Raw genomic sequence first — 17,678 nt, 5'->3', positions numbered from 1 at the left:
AGAGATTGAACTGGCAAGCCGTGGACCTGGGCATGCTTTAGTCTGTATCAGGTCTCTGCTTATATACTATAGCTGTTAGCTTGCTGTTTTTGTGGGATTCGCAGTGGTACCAGGAGAATGTATTGACTCTTGTGCCTATATTTGGGACTTCTTTTTTCCTATTGAGTTGCTTTGTCCAGCCTCAACTGAGGGCTTTTGCCTTATTTTATTGTGTATTGCTTTGTTCTTTTTGGTTCAAGTCTCTTGGAGGTCTGCTATATTCTGAAAATGAAACAGGGAGAGGAGATTTGGAAGACGGGAAAAAAGAGGTGGGGGTGGGAGGAGTAGAGGAAGTAGAAACTTTGAGTGTACTATATGAGAGAACAACCTATTTGCAATAAAAAACAAATAGAGATATATGACACATATATCATTTTAAAGATTACATTACCTTCTGAATTACCCCAACACAACTTGAGAACCTGAAGATTTCAAATGTAAATATTATCAAAGTACAAACTTGATTTTATAATTTGACTTAGGATTTAGCTGTGTGCTGGGACTCATCAGTGTAATTCTGAAACTTGAATTAATAGAAATATTTGTTGGAGACTGGCCGAGAGTACTGTTAATCAAAATCATGGGAGGAGAAAGACCATGGACAAAATCATTATGGTCAAATTAATTAAAGCAGACTATCAATTGGAGCAAGCTACTTTACACATGTACACATCTTGCCTTCCCTTAATGGGGTTTGAGGGTCTGCAATGGATATGAGGAATACAGGCCTTTATAACTCAGGTGTTAATGGAATTTGGTGAAAAAAATAGGTTTGATTGATTGAGCAAATCATAGTCATAATAATTTAGTTCTGTCTGAAACAAAAATATGCTTGTGTGTGGGCAAAACAAAATAGTCATAGGTGATCATATAGCCTTTGAAACAAAGGTAAGATTGCAAGAGAGATATAAACAACTGTTTTGCAAAAAAGACATGATTGCTATTCTCTGAATAAACATTCAGAATACGGTGTAGGTACTATAGAAATGCAGTATAGCTGAAACCTTGAAGGAGAGAGGTTTAATCATAAACAGGAATGAGTCCAGTCTGTCTTTAATATAAATTGGGTTTTAAGCCAAAGACGGTGGCAAGTTAGTTCTTACATGAGACCTTATCTCAAGAAAAATATTTTTTAAATAATAGCTGTTTACATGCTTCCATTTTAAACAGAAAGAGAGTTAATAAAGAAAAATAAGAAATTAAAGAAAACCATTCTGAGGTTGTTCTTTTGTTAGGTATAGAAAAAGCAGTTAATGCTCTGCTGGTCAGATACCTTGTAGCATGCATTATACTCTCTTCAATCTGCTTGATTTATTCCCTGGCTTCCATCCTAAAATGCAGTGAGCTGTAAACTAAGTGTATCTCTAAACCTCATAAACTTTGTAAGTTTTAGATGCTGCTTAAAAGACATAACAATCTTGAACCACTTGGAGAAATGAAACAAGGGCTTAGGAGAAAAAGGAGACAGAATGAATGAAATCTCTGCATTTCTACTAAAACCACACGGAATTAACAATTGTCAGATTTTATGAAGAAAGAATTCCCAATATGAAGCTCATGAGCTCTCAGTTCTCTATTTTCCTTTAGAATCCAAATTTCTATCACTACATAATAATTAACAATGGGAAATTCTTAAGAAAAAAACGACATATTCTCAAACCACTCTAGTTCATTAATACACCGCAAATCGATACAGAACACATAGCACGTTTGAAAGAAAATGACAGTATGTTCTACTCTGATTGGTGTTCAGAATAATAATGTATTCAAAGTTCCCCAGAGACAATTCAGCTTAAGTGACATCCTTTATGATATACTGCTTACTTCCTCTTTTAAATTAAGAATGTTTAAAAATAGACATATAATGAGCAATGAACAAGTAAACATCCATTTGCACTTATCACTTACTTGATGGGTAATTGGAAGATAATTTGTAAGCTGTTTTTAATAATTTGAATTTATTTTCAAGATTATTTTCTTTTGTCTTATTTTCTTCATTTCTCCAAGGTATTATTTAGGATATCTATAATTTAAAATGTGTCTCATTTTTTAAAAATGTGGGCTATAAGCATATTACTAAAAACCTAAGTATTTATACTCAATACAAGCAAAACAAACACACATATATTTAGTGTACATGTATATATTTAGTGAATAATATGCACATAAACACCCTAATATATTTAATGTATAACATATGTATAGTAATATTATGCTAATATTATGCATATATTTGAGTAATAATTTATTTTTAGATATAATATTCTTCCTTGAATAATTTTTTTTACGTTAGGTATATGACAAAGTGTTTTAAAATTTAAACAGACAAAAAATAAAATATTTATAAAATTACTTGTAAGAGATCCATAAAATTTCACTTGATCACACAAAAATATAATGAAATCATGAACCTATAAAGCTTTTAGTTGTAAAAAAAGTACTTTAATTTTTAATTACAATTTAATTGTATCACTTCCCCCTCTCTTTTCCTTACTTCAAATGCCTTCTGTTTCACCAAATGCATGGCCGTATTGATTTCCAGTGATGTTGTTTTACACACACACACACAGAAACACACAGACACACACAGACACACACACACACACACACACACACACACACACACACACACATATTCATATGAGTATATAGATTTTATCTGCTGAGTTAATTTATTGTTGCATATTTGCATATCATCTCTCGCTATACTCAACAGAGTGATTCCTCCTATTCCTGTCCCAGTCCATCCACAAAGAAACCTACTCTATTTCTCCTCCTGAGTGAAATCCACACATCCCTGTTGAGCCTTCCTTGTTTATAGCCTCTCTGAGTCAGTGGATCATAGCATGATTATTCTTTACATCTAACATTCACTTTGAAGAGAGTATATACCATGTTTGACTCCCTGTACCAGAGTTACCTTACTCATAATGATTTTCTCTAGTTTCATTCACTTACCGGAAGATTTCATATCTTTTTCTTTTTTTTTTTTTTTAACAGCTGAACAATATTCCATTGGGTAAATGTACCACATTTTCTTTATTCATTCTATGAGAGATGGAGAAGAATATAATAAATAAATAAATAAATAAATAAATAAATAAATAAATAAATAATGTGAGCACAATAAGCAAATGAAATATATATTGCAATATATAAAAAAAGTCTTCTTGACTGTTTCTCTCCTATGATTTTGTCATAATTAACTTCTTAATTCTGCTTTGAATGTTCATCGCTTCTCCAGTCCTAAAGAATGGTATAGTTCTTCCTTTACATTCTTGGAAAAAGTATGTTAAGAGAAATATATGGGAAAACATGTAATAAGTAGTTTAAAGTTCTAAAAGGTATAAAGAACACTATTTGCGATGCATATCAATTTTATATTCAAATTACTTCATTCATGTTTTCAGAAAACATAAACAACTAGAAAATGATTTTATACTGAATGAAAAATCTAAGTCACTGCATATCCAAGTTTCATTTATATCGAAACTGCTTTCCTGGAAACACACAAGTCAGATATCAAAATAATATCTATTTCTTATTTTGAATAAAATATGCAGTTTTATTACATATGTATCACAATAAAGGAAATTTGCCAAATTTAGCTTAAGCAATTTTTCAGAAAACTGCATAACTAGGATTACATCCTGCATTGCTGGGATTGCTAGCAAGAAAGCTCTAATTTGATTTACCATGATGAACAAATACTCCCACCTATTGCTTTGTATATGACAACTTTGGGGAATTGTTGTAGAGGCTGATTGTGTGCTCAGTCTTGCCAGATAATCCTTTCTGTCCAACTCAATATTTTGTTCAATGAAGCCTATAACATGTCAGTGCCGCTATAATGACCCTTCCCTATAGCCTGTCTTGTTGTGCCTGATGAGTTGTGTTAGTGAATAGCAAGGGTATTCTTGTATGTGTCCATTTCCAGAAGTAAATTAAGTCATCAATATCTGAATAAACTTCACATCTTGACTAAAATAAAAGTGAATTCATTTCAATTAAATTTTCTTCATTATCAATACAAAAGTAATCACTAATTCCAATTTGGTGAATGAATTAAATAAAGAGAAATACAAGGATAGAAGAAAGAATATTCTTGTCCTATTAAGGTTATAAAATATATATTCCTATGAACCTACTAGAGAGAGTTTTACCCAGAATTTTGGGTATGGAGTCATTCAACTAAGGATTTTAAGCTTGACCTCAAGAAGGAGTTTTTTGTTAAAAGCACAATTCGGATTAGTCAAACACATTTAATAAACTTTAAGCACTATGTTATACTGGGCTTTGAATAGAAACAAAAGAAAACATTATTCTCTAAATATCTACAAAATTTTGGTGATATAAAAGCTGATGGGAATATTTAAACTCCCATGCTACACAATAAAATATATTACAAACCTCTCAATATTTTCATCATATATCTCCCAGATTTGTCATTTTCCTTTTTTTTGAAACAATTTTTCTTAGATGTTTTCTTCATTTACAATTTAAATGCTATCCAGGTAGTCCCCTATACCCTCCCTCTGCCCTGCTCCCAAATTCACCCACTCCTGCTTCCTGGCTCTGCCATTCCCCTGTATTAGGGCATATACTCTTTGCAAGACCTAGGGTCTCTCTTCCCAATCTTCTGCTACATATACAGCTAGAGACACAGCTCAGGAGGTACTGGTCAGTTCATATTGCTGTTACAATATGAGTTATGTAACTTATAGGGTTACAAACCCCTTCAGCTCCTTGGGTACTTTCTCTAGCTCTTCCATCGGGAGCCCTGTTTTCCATCCAATAGATGACTGTGAGCATCCACATCTGTATTTGCCAGGCACTGGCATAGCCACACAAGAGACAGCTATATCAGGGTCCTGTCAGCAAAATATTTCTGGCATATGCAATAGTGTCTGGGTTTGGCGGTTGATTATGGGATGGATCCCCGGGATGGGGCAGTCTCTATTTAATCCTTTCTTCCATCTCAGCTCCAAACTTTGTCTCTGTAACTCCTTTCATGGGTATTTTCTTCCCCATTCAAAGGAAGGACGAAGTATCCACACTTTGGTCTTCCTTCTTCTTGAGTTTCATGTGTTTTGCCAATTGTATCTTGGGTACTCTAATTTTCTGGGCTAATATCCACTTATCATTGTGTTCATATCATGTGAGTTCTTTTGTGATTGGGTTACCTCACTCAGGATGATATCCTCCAGATCCATCCATTTGCCTATGAATTTCATAAATTCATTGTTTTTAATTCCATTGTGTAAATGTACCACATTTTCTATATCCATTCCTCTGTTGAGGGACATCTGGATTCTTTCCATCTTCTGGCTATTATAAATAAGGCTGCTGTGATCATAATGAAGCATGTGTTCTTATTACCAGTTGGAACATCTTCTGGATATATGCCCAGGAGAGGTATTCCAGGATCTTCTGGTAGTTCTATGTCCAATTTTCTGAGGAACAGCCAGAGTGATTTCCAGAGGGTTGTAAAAGCTTGCAATCCCTCCAGCAATGTTGGAGTGTTCCTCTTTCTCCATATCCTCACCAGCATCTGCTGTCACCTGAATTTTTTATCTTAACCATTCTGACTGGTGTAAGGTAGAATCTCAGGGTTGTTTTGATTTGCATTTCCTTGATGATTAAGGATGTTGAACATTTTAAAGTTTGAATACTGACTTATAAAAGTATAATATTGTAAGTTTCAAATAGTCTTTTTAATGGAAAATAAGTGTCCTGTGGATTATATTGTAAGCAGTGTGATTTAACAATAGAAATTGATATGTGAAAATAATATTGTGGAAAGTCTTTCACATAACAAGCTCAAAGAATTGTGTTATTTCTAATTTAAGCGTCAACAAATAGAAGGGACTATTTAGAAATAGGACAGATATGCATACAAGTTCCAGATCACAGGGAAAAAGACTGAAAAATGCTTACTTCAGAAGACATAAGGAGAAACATCAGAAATCATTCAGATCTGGCCTATACACTTGACAATAAAGCCTTCATGCACAGGGTTTGTAAAGGTTCTGTCACTACATTGCTTGTTTGATGATCTAGAATTACACTTGACAATAAAGCCTTCATGCACAGGGTCTATAAGGATTCTGTCACTACAGTGCTTGTATGATGAACTAGAATTACCGTTTAATACACACCACAAGTATTAAGTAGTCGGGAGCTTTACTATACCAATATTGATCTCAAGGGGAAATACAGAGACTCTTCCTATTAGTTTGTATCCTAGCATGTGTGCTTTAATACTGTGAATAAATGCACTATGGAATAGTTGCCATTTGCTAGACACCAATAACAGGGTTTCTGTTCTGTTCACGTTATATACTTAACAAATGTATTATTCTGCATGAAATGCATGGTTTTTGCCTATTAATAATGAACATAACATAACAAGAAGAACCAAGTTAATGACAAAAGTACACAGTGCACATTGCATTTATTATGACTAACAATATGAAATACAAGCCTAAGATAAAGTCCATAAATCTAAATCAACAATAGTCTGTGGAGTTCCAATAACCTTGTAGAGTAATTTATCCTAAACTCACTCAGTAGCTGATTGTCTTTAGAGATACTTTAATGTTAGAGGATAGCAAGATGTTATTCTCAAATACTAATGAATTATGAAATTGTCTTAAAACGTTTCTTTAAGAAATGCAAAATACTTTTAATTCCTATAATTTACTTTTGGACAATAATTCATTTCTTATATAATTTGAAACTGAAAAAGTATAACTGAGAATTAGGACTAAAAAATGGTAACTAATGAAATGTATATGGACCAGGTCACCTTGGGCATGGAGTCTGCGGAAACCCCTAAGGTCCCTAGAGGACTCTCCATGGGATCTTAGGACCTCTGGTGAGTGGAGCACAACTTCTGTTCCAATCCAATTGCACGGGAACTGAGACAGCATTAATTAGGGAACCAGAAAACCAGGCCTGACCAGGGTCACAAGTTCCTTCTGGTTACCAACAGTACCTGGTCACTTTGGGCACTGAGTCGACAGACACCCCCAAGGTCCCTAGAGGAGTCTCCAAGCAATATTAGGACCTCTGGTGAGTGGAACACAACTTCTGCCAGGAGGCAGGTTCGAATGCCAGATACCTGGGCACCTTCCTTACAAGAGGAGAGCTTGCCTGAAGAGAATGCTCTGAACACTGAAAGTTAGAAGACAGCTAGTCTCACAGAGATTACCAGATGGCAAAAGGCAAATGTAAGAATCTTACTAACAAAAACCAAGACCACTCACCATCATCAAAACACAGCACTACCACCTCTCCCAGTCCTGGGCAACCCAACACACCCAAAAAGCTAGACCCGGATTTAAAAGCATATTTCATGATGATGGTAGAGGACATAAAGAAGGACTTTAATAACTCACTTAAAGAAATACAGGAGAACACGGCTAAAGAGTTACAAGTCCTTAAAAACACGAAAACAAAACCAAACAGGTAAATGTCCTTAAAGAAAACAGGGAAACACAGCCAAACAGGTGATAGAAATAAACAAAACCATACTAGACCTAAAAAGGGAAGTAGACACAATGAAGAAAACCCAAAGTGAGGCAACGCTGGAGATAGAAACCCTAGGAAAGAAATTTGGATCCATAGATGCAAGCATCAGCAACAGAATACAAGAGATGGAAGAGAGAATCTCAGGTGCAGAATATTCCATAGAGAACAAAGAAAATGCAAAATGCAAAAACATCCAGGAAATCCAGGACACAATGAGAAGACCAAACCTACAGGTAATAGGACTAGATGAGAATGAAGATTTTCAACCGAAAGGGCCAGCAAATATCTTCAACAAAATAATAGAAGAAAACATCCCAAACCTAATGAAAGAGATGGCCATGAACATACAAGACACCTAAAGAACTCCAAATAGAATGGACCAGAAAAGAAATTTCTCCCAACACATAATAATAAGAAAAACAAATGCACTAAATAAAGATAGAATATTAAAAGCGGTAAGGGAAAAATGTCAAGTAACATATAAAGGCAGGCCTATCAGAATTACACCAGACTTTTCACCAGAAACTATGAAAGCCAGAAGATCCTGGACACATATTATACAGACACTAAGAGAACACAAATGCTAGCCCAGGCTACTATACCCAGCCAAACTCTCAATTACCATAAATGGAGAAAACAAAGTATTCCATGACAAAACCAAATTCACACATTATCTTTCCACGAGTCCAGCCCTTCAAAGGATAATAACAGAAAAAAACAAAAAAACAAAAAACAAAAAAAACAAAAAAACCAAAACAAACAAACAAACAAACAAACAAAAAACATACAAGGAGTAAACCAGGCCCTAGAAAAAGCAAGAAAGTAATCCTTCAACAAACCAAAAAGAAGACAGCCACAAGAACAGAATGCCAACTCTAACAACAAAAATAATAGGAAGAAACAATTACTTTTCCTTAATATCTCTTAATATCAAAGAACTCAATTCCCCAATAAAAAGACATAGACTAACAGACTGGCTACACAAACAGTACTCAACATTTTGTTGCTTACAGGAAACCCATCTCGGGGAAAAAGACAGACACTACCTCAAAGTGAAAGGCTGGAAAACAATTTTCCAAGCAAATGGTCTGAAGAAACAAGCTGGGAGTAGCCATTCTAATATCGAATAAAATCGAGTTCCAACCCAAAGTTATCAAAAAGACAAGGAGGGACACTTCATACTCATCAAAGGTAAAATCCTCCAAAAGGAACTCTCAATTCTGAATAAATATACTCCAAATACAAGGGCAGCCACATTCATTTAAGACACTTTAGTAAAGCTCAACGCACACATTGTACCTCACACAATAATAGTGGAAGACGTCAACACACCACAGACACTAAACAGGGACACAGTGAAACTAACAGAAGTTATGAAACAAATGGATTTAACAGACATCTACAGTATATTTATACTAAAACAAAAGGATATATCTTCTTCTCAGCACCTCATGGTACCTTCTCCAAAACTGACCATATAATTGGTCACAAAACAGGCATCAACTGATACAAAAATATTGAAATTGTCCTATGTGTCCTATCAGATCACCATGTACTAAGACTGATCATCAATAACAACATAAATAATACAAAGCCAACATTAGAAACTGAATAACACTCTTCTAAATGATACCGTGGTCAAGGAAGGAATAAAGAAAAATATTAAAGACTTTTTAGAGTTTAATGAAAATGAAGCGACAACATACCCAAACTTATGTGAAACAATGAAAGAATTTCTGAGAGGGAAACCCATAGCTCTGAGTACCTCAAAAAGGAAACTAGAGAGCGCACACACTAGCAGGTTGACAACACTCCTAAAATCTCTAGAACAAAAGGAAGCAAATCCACCTAAGAGGAGTAGACAGCAGGAAATAAACAAACTCAGGGGCAAAATCAACCAAGTAGAAACAAGAACTATTCAAAGAATCAACCAAATGAGGAACTGGTTCTTTGCGAAAATTAACAAGATAGATAAACCCTTAGCCAGACTCACTAGAGGGCACAGGGACAGCAACTTATTTAACAACATCAGAAATGAATAGGGAGGCATAAAAACAGATCCTGAAGAAATCCAAACACCATTACTTCCTTCTACAAAAGGCTATACTCAACAAAACTGAAAACCTGGATGAAATGGACAATTTCTAGACAGATACAAGGTACCAAAGTTAAATAAGGATCAAGTTAATGATGTAAACAGTCCCATATCCCCTAAAGAAATAGAAGCAGTCATTAGTAGTCTCCCAACCAAAAAGGTCCAGGATCAGATGGGTTTAGTGCCGAGTTCTATCAGACCTTCAAAGAAGATCTAATTCCAGTTCTTCACAAACTATTCCACAAAATAAAAGCAGAAGGTATTCTACCCAATTCATTCTATAGAGCCACAATTTCTCTGATACCTAAACCACAAAAAGATCGAACAAAGATCGAACAAAGAGAACTTTACACCAATTTCCTTTATGAATATCAATGCAAAAATACTCAATAAAATTCTCGCTAACTGAACCCAAGAACACATTAAAACAATCATCCAATCTGACCAAGTAGGTTTTATTCCAGGGATGCAGGGATGGTTTAATATACGGAAATCCATCAATGTAATCCATTATATAAACAAACTCAAGGACAAAACCACATGATTGTCTTCTTAGATGCTGAGAAAGCATTTGACAAAATCCAACACCCATTCATGATAAAAGTCTTGGAAAGATCAGGAATAAAACACCCATACCTAAACATGATAAAAGCAATCTACAGCAAACCAGTAGCCAACATCAAAGTAAATGGTGAGAAGCTGGAAGTAATCCCACTAAAATCAGGGACTAGACAAGGCTGCATATTTTCTCTCTACCTAGTCAACATTGTACTTTAAAATCCTAGCTAGAGCAATTCTACAACAAAAGGAGATCAAGGGGATACAAATTGGAAATGAAGAAGTCAAAATATCACTTTTTGCAGATGATATGTTAGTATTATATAAGTGACCCTAAAAATTCCACCAGAGAACTCCTAACCCTGATGAACAGCTTCAGTGAAGTAGCTGGATATAAAATTAACTCAAACAAGTGAATGGCCTTTCTGTACACAAAGAATAAATAGGCTGAGAATGAAATTAGGGAAACAACACCCTTCTCAATAGTCACAAACAATATAAAATACCTTGGCGTGACTCTAACTAAGGAAGTGAAAGATCTGTTTGATAAGAACTTCAAGTCTCTGAAGAAAGAAATTAAAGAAGATCTCAGAAGATGGAAAGATCTTCCATGCTCATGGGTTGACAGGATCAATATAGTAAAAATGGCTATCTTGCCAAAAGCAATCTACAGATTCAATGCAATCCCCATCAAAATTCCAACTCAATTCTTCAATGAATTAGAAAGGGCAATAGGCAAATTCATCTGGAATAACAAAAAATCTAGGATAACAAAAGCTCTGCTCAAGGATAAAAGAACCTCTGCTGGAATCACCATGCCAGACCTAAAGCTGTACTACAGAGCAATTTTAATAAAAACTGCATGGTAGTTGTATAGCAACAGACAAGTATACCAATGGAATAGAATTGAAGACCCAGAAATGAACCCACACACCTATGGTCACTCGATCTTTGACAAGGGAGCTAAAACCATCCAGTGGAAAAAAGACAGCATTTTCAACAAATGGTGCTGGCACAACTGGTGGTTATCATGTAGAAGAATTCAAATTGATCCATTCCTATCTCCTTGTACTAAGGTCAAATTTAAGTGTATCAAGGAAGTCCACATAAAACCAGAGACAGCGAAACTAGTGGGGAAAAGCTTCAAAGATATGAGCACAGAGGAAAAATTCCTGAATAGAAGAGCAATGGCTTATGCTATAAGATCAAGAATTGATAAATAGAACCTCATAAAATTGCAAAGCTTCTATAAGGCAAAAAACACTCTCAATAAGTTGAAAAGGCAACCAACAAATTGGGAATGGAATTTTACCTATCATAAATCAGACAGGGCACTAATTTCCAACATATATAAAGAACTCAAGAAGGTGGACTCCAGAAAATTAAATAACCCCATTAAAAAATGGGGCTCAGACCTAAACAAAGAATTCTCACCTGAGGAATACCGGATGTCTGAGAAGCATCTGAAAAAATGTCCAGCATCCTTATACATCAGGGAAATGCAAATCAAAACAACCTCAAGATTCCATCTCACACCAGTCAGAATGGCTAAGATCAAAAATTCAGGTGACAGCAGATGCTGGATAGGATGTGGAGAAAGAGGAACACTCCTTCATTGTTGGTGGGATTGCAAGCTTGTACAACCACACTGGAAATCAGTCTGCTGGTTTCTCAGAAAATTGGACATGGTACTATCAGAGGATCCCGCAATTCCTCTCCTGGGCATATATCCAGAAGATGTTCCAACTAGTAAGAAAGAAACATGCTCCACTATGTTCATAGCAGCCTTATTTATAATAGCCAGAAGCTGGAAAGAACCCAGATGCCCCTCAACAGAGGAATGGATACAAAAAATGTGGTACATTTACACAATGGAGTACTACTCAGCTATTAAAAAGAATGAATTTATAAAAATTCTAGGCAAGTGGATGGACCTTTTGGGCATCATCCTGAGTGTGGTAACCCAATCACAAAAGAACTCAAATGATATGTACTCACTGATAAGTGGATATTAGCCCAGAAACTTAGAATACCCAAGATAGAAGATGCAATTTGTGAAACACATGAAACTCAAGAAGAACGAAGAACAAAGCGTGGACACTTTGCCCCTTCTTAGAATTGGGAACAAAACACCCATGGAAGGAGATACAGAGACAAAGTTTAGAGCTGAGACAAAAGGATGGACCATCTAGTGACTGCCATACCCAGGGATCCATCCCATAATCAGCCTCCAAATGCTGACACCATTGCATACACTAGCAAGATTTTTGCTGAAAGGACCCTGATATAGCTGTGTCTTGTGAGACTATGCTTGGGTCTAGTAAACACAGAAGTGGATGCTCACAGTCTTCTATTGGATGGATCACAGGGCCCTCAATGGAGGAGCTAGAGAAAACACCCAAGGAGCTAAAGGGATCTGGAAACCTATAGGTGGAACAACAATATGAACTAACCAGTACCCTCTGGAGATTTTGTCTCTAGCTGCATATGTATAAGAAGATGGCCTAGTTGGCCATCAGTGGAAAGCGAGGCCCATTGGTCATGAAAACTTTATATTCCTCAGTACAGTAGAACTCCAGGGCCAAGAAGGGAGATGTGGTGGGTAGGGGTGTGAGGGGGAGGGTATGGGGGTCTTTTGGGATAGCATTGGAATGTACATGAGGAAAATACCTAATAAAAATTTAAAAAAATGTATATGAAGCAAAGTTAATTCAAGTTCGAATGCAGAAAAAGAGGCTTTTCTTGAAGAAAGTTATTCTCTAGCAGCTGTAGATGACAGTGGTATCACATATAATTAAGTATACAATATTGAGTTAATTTAAGATAGCTCTTTGCTATATATAAATGAGCTTTTAAAGACATAATATTATTGTCAATAACACAAAATGAAGACTCTACTGGCTGATAACTGTAGAAACTGAAATTGTACAAGTGCATAGAGAGGGTTAAATCTAAACAGTAGAAGGATCAGTATTTACATGCTATCATCTTTAATGATGCTACACATGAGAGCTCCTCATTAAGCTTAAATACCATAAACAGAGAACTGCTTTTTCACCACGTATACCTATAGCTAGGTAGAAACTTCTATTTTTCTCATTTTTTTTAATTTATACAAATAGATTTGTTATATCAAGATAAATAAAGGGCAAGAGAGAGGAGATAGAGAAATAAACTTACATGGATGTACAGACAGACAGACAGACAGGTAGAAATCAAGGAACAGACATAGAAAGGCAGATACATAAATATGTACAGTGCTAGCCAACTGGACACAGACCTGGCACACTGTTGTGCATTGCCATCCAGGCCTGAGCCTACTTCTTAGGCATCTGTGTCCCAGTTTTTCCCATTCTCCTCCTGTGACACAGGCATCCATATCCCAGTGTTTAGGGAGTATTTTATGGGTTTCCTGTCCAGGTCATTTCTATAATCTATTTTAATGCCTGATGAAGAATGAGAAGCATCTTCATAATCTTCAGCCCATTGAGACTGTTCAGGGATATTTATTACTTGGCATATCTCATAATCACTTGCTTCTTTCATCACTCATCCTACAAATTTTAGTTTCCAGCAACATAGTTAGAAGCAGTAGTTTACATAATTCCAGCTCAAACAATATGTGGAGTAGAGTCATTGATTAGGTACATTTTGTTCTCATTTTGTTGCTGAAAATGAAGACAATAGACCTGAGTCCAGATAGGTTCTATGAGTCTGATAGCTAAGAGCTTTTACAGTTCTAGTACATAACATTGGAGTGGGCAGGAATTGATGAAGCAAATTCCATACAAATATGGCTCCTTCATGTAATGCTTTTCATAATCACGAATAGTTGAATAAATTTTGCTTTTGGTTTTCATAAATTTAGTAAATATCTAAATTTGTGTGCTATAATATAGTAATCCATTTGTTGGATGTATAAATTCAGTGCATGAGTATAAGAAGCCTCCATAGGAAAAGCCTTAAGTAGGTCCTTGAACTGTTTGTTCAATCCCTTGAGCCTGATTGTGCCCTCTGAATTCCTTTTTTCTCATTGCTTCTTGGTAGACATGGTAGGAAGATAGCCTGCCCCTCAAGCTAAGATGTCCTATTTTCACCTCAAGCTGAAAGAACTGAACAGTTGGTTACAGAATTGCATCTCAGAGTTAATAATTCCTCACACTTTTAGTAGCAGAAATATGATTGATAAACTGCCATAGTTTAAGCCGTCAAAATTATTGTGTATCTGGATACCTTCATCTTGTACCTTGACCAGCATTAGATCCTTCTGATAAAATTCCCAATGTAACCAGCGTAAAGAAAGATCAACTTTGTTAATGGTTTCACAGGATTCAAGTACATTATGAAGTAACTTCTCATGGCACAATGCCTATAGAAGGATCATCACTGGACATTTCAAATGTTGTTACCCTTCCTGGTACCTCTTCAAAAATCCCCCACCCCATCCTTCTCACTTTTGCCTCTAAAAAGGTGCTCCCACACCCACCCATCCACTCAATCCTGACTTACCACTCTAGCATCCCCCTTCTCTGGAACATCAAGCTTCTACAGAACCAAGCTCATCCCCTGCCACTGAGGCCAGACAAGGCAGTCTTCTGCTATATATGTAATGGGGTTCCCAAATGAGTCCATGTATGCTCTTTGGTTGGTAGCTTAGTCCCTGGGAGCTCTGAGAAGTCCAGTTAGTTGATACTATTTTTCTTCCTATGGGGTTGCAATCCCCTTCAGGTCCTTCAGTCAGTCTTTCCCCTAATTCTTCCATTGGGATTCCTGGACTTGGTCCAATGGTTGGGTGTGTCTGCATCTGTCTCATTGAAGTGCTGGCAGAACCCCTCAGGGGACATCTATATCAAGTTCTTGTCAGCAAGCAGTTCTTGGCATCAGCAATAGTGTAAAGGTTTGCTGTCTGTGCATGGATGGATGCCAAGGTGGAGGTGGTCTCTGGACTACTCCATTCTCATTTTTTGTCCCTGAATTTATGATAGACAGCAAAATTATGGGATAATAAAACATGATATAGGGATGGCTCCATTTTTAAACTGGGGGGGGGGGCGGCAGCATGTCTAACTACTGGAGATGGTCACTTCAGGTTTTATCCCAACGGGATTGGACATTTCTTTGAGAGTATTCTGAAGTATTCCACGATTTGCTGTGGTTCTTGACAATGAATCTTGTTTCTATACAGGCAAGCTTCGTGGTAATTTTATTTTCTGCTACCTTGAAGAAAGTATTTATCAACTGTAGAAGAATTCTGGCTAAGTTCATTGGAATATATATATATATATATATATATATATATATATATATATATATGTGTGTGTGTATATATATATATATGTGTATATATATATATATATATATATATATATATATATATATATTTGGGTGTGTGTTAAGGACACCAAAACAGATGGAAACAGATCTATCACAAAATACAGCTATACCACTTTTAGGAATATACTCAATGAACTCTACATCTTACTATTGAGTTACTTTCACATTTATATTTACAGCTCCGTTCATAATAGATGAAAATTGCAAACCTACTAGATGCCTGTCAAACGATGAGCTGATATTGAAAATGTATTATGTTTATGTAATAACATATGATTCAATTTTCAAGGAAACACAAAATTTGAAAGAAATTTGATGAAACACAAAACAATCATACTTAGAGAGGAGATCCAGAAGGGTCAAGAGAGACAGACACTGCATATTTTCCCTCATATGAGGAAGGTAGTTTTTAACTCTTTAAAGTCTGTCTTCCTTCATGATACTCACAGAAGATAGGTAGGTAGTAAGGAACCCATGGATCAAAAAATATTACCAGGATGAAAGAGTAAAAAGATGTCTGTGTACCAAAGGATGAATCAAATAGAACAGGCTGTGTGACAGCTGGGTTGATGAGATATATAGGGAGGGATAACTAGCCTTAAAGTCCTGTTTGTTTGTTTGTTTGTTTGTTTGTTTGTTTTTATTAGATATGTTCTTTATTTAAATTTCAAATGTTATCCCCTTTCTTGGTTCCCCATCCCCCTGAAAGCCCCCTATCTCCTCTCCCCTACCCCTGTTCACCATCTCACTCATTTGTGCTTTCTCATCCCTACCTTCCTTTACACTGTTGAATTGAGTCTTCACACGACTGAGAGCCTCTCCGCCTATTCATGATCAACAAGTTCATCCTCTGCTACATATGTGGCTTTAGCCATGGGACCATCCATGTGTTTTCTTTGGTTGGTGGTTTAGTCCCTGGGAGATCTGGGGTACTGGTTAGTTTGTATTGTTGTTCCTCATATGGGGGCTGCAACCCCCTCAGCTCCGAGGGTCCTTTCTCTAGTGCCTCCATTACATACACTGTGTTCACTCCAATGGTTGCCTGAGAGCATCCACCTTTGTATTTGTCAGGCACTGGTAGAGTCTCTCAGAAAACAGCTATATCAAGTTTCTGTCAGCAAACACTTGTTGGCATCCACAATCATGTCTTAGTTTGGTGATGGTATACAGGAAGGATCCCCAGGTGGGGCAGTCTCTGAATGGCCTTTCCTTCAGTTTCTGCTCCACACTTTGTCTCTGTAACTCCTCCCATGCACATGGATGCACACGTGCACACATATTTTTATGTGATTTAGTTTAATTTTGCTTCTTTTTATTTTATAAGTGATGAGAAAGTACTGTAAGTTGGATACATTGGGAGAATAGAGGATGTAAGTGGAGTTGTTGAATAGGAAGTAATATAATCAAAATATATTATATTAAATATTTTTAAAGAAAATAACAACAAATTAATAAAGCTGCCCATAATTGATAAGAAAAAATAGAGCATGGAATTGTAATTTTCATTTCAAAAGAATTTGCTCTAATATTAATTTCAGAATTATATATACACTTAAGTAATAATAACCATAAAATTAATTTCACTATTCATAAAGTTCATTCCTTTTGTAAAACATTGAAGAACAAAGGTCAGTCAAGACTTACATAGAAGCCTCTGTTACTGATAGTACTGCCTTTTTGACTGTGTCGAGAATAATTTAAACCACAAAAATTTTTTCTGTACTATTTCTTTTTGCCACTTAAATGAGTATCTTTTGTTTTATTAGCATATCAAATTAACTTCAACTAAATGAATTTAAAGAGTACAGTGGATACTTTTGCATCTATCAAGTAAAATATTGAATAATTGTATTCTATTTACTTCTAACTTTATGAATGGTATAATATTATAATACTAATTGTTAAATGTTATATAAAGGTAACAGTATAACTTTTCCTGCTTTTAAAGTGTATTCATATTAATTTCTTTTATGATGTTTGTTAGAATTAAACATTTTCCTCCTTATCTTAAATTAGAACAGAATTTTATATTTCTGAGAAACATAATGTTATTTCAGTCAATTACCATGTACTCTTTTCATAATTGTAATCATGTCAAATTATGCAATTACAAAATATT

The sequence above is a fragment of the Mus musculus genome, chromosome 1, assembly GCF_000001635.26.
Source record: "Mus musculus strain C57BL/6J chromosome 1, GRCm38.p6 C57BL/6J".
In the NCBI taxonomy this organism is placed as follows: Eukaryota; Metazoa; Chordata; class Mammalia; order Rodentia; family Muridae; genus Mus; species Mus musculus.
This window is presented reverse-complemented; position numbering follows the sequence as displayed.